At 37.7% G+C, this 7286-nt stretch overlaps 1 long non-coding RNA gene across 1 annotated transcript; it reads left to right on the top strand.

Annotated features, from left to right (window-relative positions):
* The first annotated feature begins 2800 nt into the window (after window positions 1–2800).
* LOC137039374 (uncharacterized) lies at window positions 2801–3988 on the top strand. The gene is made up of 4 exons (XR_010897626.1): window positions 2801–2903; window positions 3018–3105; window positions 3217–3334; window positions 3629–3988. It is a non-coding gene; the product is annotated as an uncharacterized lncRNA (long non-coding RNA).
* The last annotated feature ends 3298 nt before the right edge of the window (window positions 3989–7286 follow it).

Below are 7286 nucleotides of genomic sequence, written 5' to 3'. Positions count from 1 at the left end.
TTAAAGGAATAAAAAGAAGGTCGTTGGAAATCGCATGGGGCTAAATCTCAAACATTGTGCGAATGGGAATCATGACTGATACCTTTTCTTTTGTTTGACTTAACTGCACAATGTATGTACTTAGTACACATCTCCCTGCAATACGTTCCACAGGTAGGAACGCTCCTGCACAATCAGTCTGTGTCCCACACCTCCACAGGGTTCCCAAAGAAACATCTGTCTGGATGAGGGTGCAACCACGAAACCTTTGCGACAACATGGCGTATAGGACGTGTGTTAGTTTTTAACACTGATTATAAGAAATCTCTTAATGACTCCAGCACGCAGCTCTGCATTTGGGTCGAGGACTGGTTCGTCCAAGAATTTGTATTTCTCTCCACGCCTCTCTTTTTAAAAAACCCAGGTCTTTTTTTACCAAGGTCTCTAATGACTGAGTTACTTTCTAGTAACAATAGGTTAGTTTGGGGTACAGATATTCCTTGCCATTGAAGCTTATCATCTTTTTGGACAGACAGCATATTCAGTGAAGTTGTCGTACTGGTATTGCAACAAAATTTTAGTTGGCTGTAGGGTCAACAATGTTGGCAGATCAATATTATAGTTTATAGAATTAAATAAGACCTAATTAATTTATTTTATTTGTATATTTAGTTGAATAACGTTGATCATAAATTTAGTGTCCCCAACTGAGTAAGCCAAAGGCCACAGTGGCAAACCCAGGAGACACCAATCAACACTGAGAATATTTCCAATGAGCCATCATTTGTCTGAGGCATAGCAGCAGGGCAGTGATGGCATTGTCTGAAATGTTGAACAATGCTTGCCAGGTTAAAAGCATTATTGCTAATAGCTTTAGTAGTAATAAATCAGAGCTGTCTCTATTGTCATTATCTTCTTCAGGTTTGTCATCTTTAAAATCCAAATGTTCACTGTGCTGACCATCTGTAAAGACGTGTTGCTCTTCATGGTCACTGTCATCATCTGAAGACGTTTCACTGAGCTCCAAGGAAAGCCTGAGCAGCTCATTGCGGTCTTCTTCAAAAAAAAGACATTTGTTAGAGTTTTTTTTTAGAAAAAATTAATAGAAGTGTAACAATACACATCTGTCTGTGTGCATCAATTTAAATGTAAGGAGCCTTGCCTTCAGTGATGGATAAATCAAGAAGATCTGCCGAATCGTGGTTCTCATGTAAATGCTTGGTTTCTTCAAATATGCAGAAATCAACTTGCTCTTGGTCTCCAATGTCCTCTGTAACAATAAAAGAACAATACAACGATTTTAGCTACACACAAATTTACATAAGCTAAATACAAAGATTTAGTTTAAACAGTGAAACATCACAACACCAATTGATTACTGGCTGGAGCTATGCATTTGTCTAGCATTATCTTAAAGTTATCAGCTTTTTACTAAAATCCCTTAGAATCACATATCATGCACTTTACAGTACAGCATGTGTACAGGTCATGATGGGCCATAGAAATGTTAATGGGCCATTCGTAATAGTTTATCCAAATAACTTTAGTTATTGTTATGAATGGCCCATCATGATTTAAATGTTCAGCAAATACAGCTATGACCAAATTTGTAATAAATAAAAGTTACAATGTATTAACAAGACTTATGCCTATACTGGAAAAAACAAGCAAATCACTATTGTTTCAACTCTAACCAAAGCAGATCATAAATATCAGTGTAATGTTGCACGACATCAGTAAATATATAAACCAACTGCTGATGATCACTATCTTATTTTACTTGTCATTTGGTTTTACATTAAAAAAAATGTTCAGTAACTTACCAAAATGAATACCAGCATCATCCCAGTCCACAGGTCTCATTTCGGCTGGATGAAGTTCATCACATGCACTCACTTCCAGCTGTGTTGTGATTTGTCTCAGCTGTAATCGCTCCATTGTGAAAAAACAACTTTTTTTTGTAAAGAGAAAAATATGCATGTGAAACATTCTCGTTGCAGTGGTCGCAAAACCGCCGAGCTCTCTTTCTCGTATTATTATCAACAGGTGGTTGTCCTTCCATGTTGATAGATAATTATGTCCGGCATTATATTTTTTCACCAAATTAAAGATACACCTGCGACGCGTCATACCGAGGGCGTGGTTTGAGTGGGGATTAGCAAGCAAACAACACGCGCCAAAGAGGGGGCGTTTGAGGTTTGAAATCAACCACTCACAATACAGGTGGGGACGGAGGCGCACCCAATAGTAGTGTATTGTTTCATGCGCGCGAAAGTTGAAACCTCCGCATTGTTTCCGGAAGTACAGAGAACGGATAGTTGTTTTTTTGTGGTGTTTGGTTGAGATTTGGAATCGATCATTTTCGACAGATTTAATATGGAGAGTAAAAGGAACCTTAGTTTTTCTACTCCACTGAACAAAGGAGGACAAGCAGCCTCAAGCTCAAGCCCAGTTACTGTGAATGCCTTGATGAAGCAGCTGATCTCCTGCCAGAATGCTATATCTCGTCAGCTTACTACTTTAATATCTGCACAGCATGAACGGGCTGATCTTCTCCAAGAGGCTCTCCATCGTCTTTATTCTCTCGAGCAAAAGTATAAGCAGCACGGACTAACTTATAGGAAGAGCCTAACAACACTGTGAAAAGATTTAAAAGGGCATGTAACGTGAGGTAAGTTCAGTTATTGTTATATAATGTGCCTGTAAACCAAAGTTGGCTTACAATTAACGTTAGCCTGATAACGTTATGTGTTTTACTTTTACTTTGATTGCCATCTTATTCAAACTTAAAAATATTGTGGTTCTTGCAGATTGTGAATCCGTTTAAACGCATTTTAATTTCAAACTTTACAGGAATCTGTAAGGTGCCTTTGTGTGAAACCCAATTCAGAGAACAGCCTGCACAAATACGATCCACAAACTGGGTAAGACTGCTTATTGTATACTGTAAATGTTAGGTTAACCTACTTCTAACGTCATGTGGATTTGAAATGCAAAAACTGAATTTCATTAATTATAACTGCAACTTTTCCCCCCAGAATAGTCATCACACAACCTCGCTTTGACCATTTTCCTTTGAAGAATTAAGGACAACTTTTACAGATGTTGACCCTGAATGTGTAAAAGGTAATCTTAAAGATTGTATTATTTTTTAAAGTCATTTTATATTAATATTTACCATGTGTGCTTTGTTTTGCTTACTTTTATTGGTATTACAATTATTCATGATTTATTTAGCAGGTTGCAAGACATATTGAGACACCACGGAGGAAGTAGTCTTTAGCTCAGCCTGAAAACGCCCCAAAAAAGACACACTATGAAGAACATGGCAAAGAACCGTCAAAGAAAGTGAAGGGTAAGTTAAGAAACTTGTTAAGCATTTATTTTCTCTTTAGGAGATATGATTTTGTCAATATTGTAATTAAACTTATACATTAAACCCAAAACTTTGATCAAATCTGAGTGTGACATAACCATACTCATTAGTGAATAATGCAAATTGCATGTAAACTGGAGTGAAGAGTTCTGCTTGTCATGTGAGCACCTTCCTGCGATTAAGACCTTACTCTTAGAATACATAGTTGCATTATTGTTGCACATGTAAACACAGTCTGTGTTTTAGTGGTTAAATTACTGTCATGTTTTGCAGTTGCTGGAGACCAGGTCCAGGGTTGTACAAGCTAACGCAGAAAGAGACCTGTGAGAGACCGCAACAATAGAGCAGATGTCTGATAAAGATGATGATGTTGTTGATGGAAGGCCAGTGTGGATGGTGAGGTCTCCACCAAACAGAACCACGGTTGTCTGCGCTCTGCCAAGTGCTACGAACCAGACTAGAGGCTGACCCATGCTACACGTCACATCACCAGTGCATCATTATAATGTATTTTTACAATGCTCTTTGGAAATGTTTCCACTTATATATATTGTTTACTTAGAACATATATTATATGCATTTTTTTCTTTTATTCCTTTACATCGCCGTCCTTTAAATAGAATTTGCTCACTTTTTTTTCCCCCATTCATTTTATAATATGTTTACAATACTCTTTGGGAGTTTTTTTTTTTTTCACTTATTTTTATTGTTTACTTAGAACATCTATGTATATTATATAACCTTTTTTTTTTATAACATTCTGGTTCTAATTTTGTGTTTAAATTTTTGCATTGTCTCATTTTATAATGTTACATTTTAGATACACTGTGTATTTATTTCTTTATATCGCCAACTTTTAAGTATGTTGTGTTAATTTTATTTTTCATGCCTTTTTTACCCTTTCATTTTAACTTATGTTTATTTTATATAGTTATATTATTTATTTGTTCCTTTTAAATGCCTTTATTTTTGTATTTTTTGTTCTTTACATTTTCATCCCTTTTAAATACATTTTGTTCACTTGTTTTTGTTTCTCCATTCTATTCTTTTGCTTGTTTAAAATGCTCTTGATAATGTTTTATGTACCTTAATAAATATTCCATATTTTCCTAAATTGTTTTTTGTGTGTATTTTTCCTTTTGGGGGAGAGGGGGGTGGGGTTTATGGTGTATGAGCAGTATCTGCATAGCTGACCTATAACCAATCAAATCACTAAGCTATAAGGCCTTGGGTGGGCTAAGTTTTAAAAGTAACCAATAAAATCACTTTACTGGGTTTTCAATGTGCCCTGTCCTCCAATAGCAGTTTGGGTTTTGGGAGTGGTTTTAAAAGAACAACCAATCCAGTTTGAGTTAAAGGGCCAATAAGGGGATGGGAGGCAAAGCTGCTCAGAGGTGTGAAAATGTCTCCTGAAAAAACCTGATGGGATTACTTGCCATGGCAACAAATGGCTGTAGCATGGAAGTATACGGCCACAACATACATCCGATTTGGTATCATTCCGGATGTATACGGATATATACAGATCCATGGAATTTGACCTATCCGGCCAGTATACTCCCGGATTCTTCCGAATTTCAGCAGTGTATACAGGAGTATACGGGTCCGGATACACCTTTTTTCATGCAGTGTTTGCCACGTAGCAATAAAAAAAATACGAAAAACCTTGATTATTCTGGTTAGTCACATTGTACTGCTATTATTTTGAACAAGACTGTATATGTGTGTTTTAATAAACAGTTAGGTCCAGTCTAACGATTCTGATTGGATTATGTTGGTAATAGACATTTTCCTTGAGCTAAAATGTGTCGTGCTTTTGATCTTCTTTTTGCTTTAAATGATTTGCGGAAAATACAGGACATTTTCCTGACATTGTCCGTAATGATTACCGAGATGGCACATTCGGACGGGACTAAAATCACAGAGAACCTCTGGTAATAATTACTTTACCCCCATCTCCCCATGTTAAACTAATCCAGTCCGAATAGGGCTTAAAGCCTAGACTTTAGGTAAGAGACTTGTACCTTCAGTAAAAAGGTCTGGAAAAATGACCTCGGGTAATACTAATCCCGTTCGAATAGACCTGCTGTAAAAATGTATGATAAAATTTTCCCATCTTTTCCTGTTTAAAAGTTTTAAAAAAAGCGCATTTTGCGACCTTGGAGGCGCTTGAAGCAGTCGGTTGCGTTGTAGGTGGTGGGACAAATCTGTGGCAAATGTCCAGTATTTTCCGCATATCATTTAAAGCAAAAAGAAGATCAAAAGCACTTATTAAAGGCATAACAAATTTTAGCTCTAGGAAAGTGTCTATTACCAACATAATCCAGTCAGAATCGTTAGACTGGACCTAACTGTTTATTAAAACACATATATATATATTGGAGACAGACTGGCGCTCAGGTTGTGTGTTTGCTCACGTTATAACGGGAACGTCATACGCACGACGTCAAGGAGGTGCGTAAAGCGAGTTACTCCTCCCACTTCTGCTAGTTTTACTGAGATGTCTTATCCCGTGCGAATTGGCCATTAATATTACAGACGTCCTGAGGTAAAATGACTTTACCCCCACGTCCCCATGTTAATCTAATCCCGTCCGAATAGGGCTTTAGACTTACTTTCAGTTTTCCTTGCGGGTTATTTGCGTGTTGGCTTGCTTTACTCATTTGCGTGTTTCAGTGGCACCATCATATCTGACTACAACAAACATGCTAACACAAGTTTATTTTTTAACAATTTGCCAGGAGTAAAATTTTCATATGTAGTTTAAACAACCAGATACTTCTGGTCTTTTCACAATCAGATAGATCTGGGCAGTCAGAGAAAATGAATGAAGTGACCGGGAATAAAAAGGCCATTACTCTCCCAGCTGCGCTGCTGGTGAACACTAAACACTGACCGCACTACTGCTTGAGTTGAAGGTCTGTTGATGACATTAAAAAGGTCTAAAAATTATGTTTATTGTGTTTAAATACAGTAAATTATGTTTATTGTATTTATGCAAGACTTTAGTAGCCTGACAAGCCAGACCCACATCAAGATGTTTGGTCCGGAAACTCTCCATTGAGAGCTCAATCCGAGGGGCGGGATAAACGGTTGTCTTTCAAACTCCCTCTGCACGCGATAGGATAGCGCTACAACCAACCAGAGCAACGAAGGTGAAGCAGAGCTGATAGATTAAACATTCGCCGTATCCGGTCGGCTAAACTCCGAACACATCTTCCCTTCTTAAGAATGACTTCAGTGCCGCTCTTTGTTCTTTTCTCAGAGAAAACTCCAAGTCTTCCAGAATCGCGGTCAAAGCTGATTCGAAAGACCGCCGTTCGCCAGTTTCTGTGTTTACTAGAAGCACGTAAACGCAACTCGGCTGTCGTCATCATGGCCCCGCCCACTGACTCTATACACGATGTGATTGGTCCGGCAAGAGTTAGGCGAATACAGCTCAGAAGGCTATTGAGAGTTGCTAGACGACACTTGCGGGCAGATTAAATTTGCTGCCGCTAAAGTGCGTCTAGATTTCTAGGCTAAGACTTTAGTCAATACTGCAACAAACCACGAAGGGTGGATGTTGGACAGCTGTACAGTTTTAACTCATTTGAGTGGCGCAAGAGATGAATCAATGCCAGTAGGAAATACACTGCATGGAGGGTTTTAAACATTTAGCATTTTGTGATAAGATCATGTCACCATTTTGTAAGACTAACAACTTCTATAGTGTCAACTGACTCTTAAAAAACAGTCATTTTAACAACTGCACAATTGTACCCTACATTTCGGACACATCCTAGCATTTATTTGTTCGATTGCATTGCAATGTTTGAATACAAGAATCATGCAATTCAAAGTTTATACATTTAACTTCAAGTGTAACTGCAAGAACTGTGTAAAGAGTGTGTACACTCTTACAAATCACAAGTATAATTCTGTGATGTTC

The sequence above is a fragment of the Pseudorasbora parva genome, chromosome 14, assembly GCF_024679245.1.
Source record: "Pseudorasbora parva isolate DD20220531a chromosome 14, ASM2467924v1, whole genome shotgun sequence".
Lineage (NCBI taxonomy): Eukaryota > Metazoa > Chordata > Actinopteri > Cypriniformes > Gobionidae > Pseudorasbora > Pseudorasbora parva.
Note: the sequence above shows the minus strand (reverse complement) of the source record. Positions and strands in the feature narration are given on the sequence as shown.